Source organism: Pteropus vampyrus, unplaced genomic scaffold (genome assembly GCF_000151845.1).
Source record: "Pteropus vampyrus isolate Shadow unplaced genomic scaffold, Pvam_2.0 Scaffold329, whole genome shotgun sequence".
NCBI lineage: Eukaryota > Metazoa > Chordata > Mammalia > Chiroptera > Pteropodidae > Pteropus > Pteropus vampyrus.
This window is the reverse complement of record NW_011889110.1, coordinates 333,642-334,214: the sequence shown is the minus strand read 5'-3', so window position 1 is coordinate 334,214 and position 573 is coordinate 333,642.

The following is a 573-nucleotide window of genomic DNA, read 5'->3' as shown; positions in this document are numbered from 1 at the left end:
TAGTTCCTGCTCTGAAAATAATTAATAAATTAATTAACTCATTTATTAAAAATATTATCGAGTATATGAGGCACTGTGTTTTCAACCAGGGTCTAGGAAATGCTGGCTTTTGACACTAGGAATTTGTGTTAAGGAAATCGGCAGTGCCACAAATTAAATTTAAAAAATTTTTAATTGGATCTTGGTGAAATATTTGAGAATGAAATGAGACAGCCATACAGAGGACGCATGCAGTGCATCAGAAAACCAGAGGGGAGCCCCAGAATCAAACACAATAGACTTGAAAAGCATACTCCAAGGCAGATTTCTTCTGGTGCGAGGGGTGTCCTGGACTCTTAGTGGAAGGAAGGAGCAGAGAAGCTGGATGGAGCAGGCATCTCTTGCCTTCTATTCATGGTAGAGTCATCCTGTCCATGGCCTGGAAGCTATTGAGAAGACACCTTGCAGTAGCTGGAAGGTGTCACCATAAAAACTGCTTACACTAGAAACTGGCTTTGTGTTCTCAGGGTTGGAGACTGGGTTCTAAGGCCAGAGTGTGGTAGCTGGTGGATGGCTGGGGTTCTGAGCACGGCC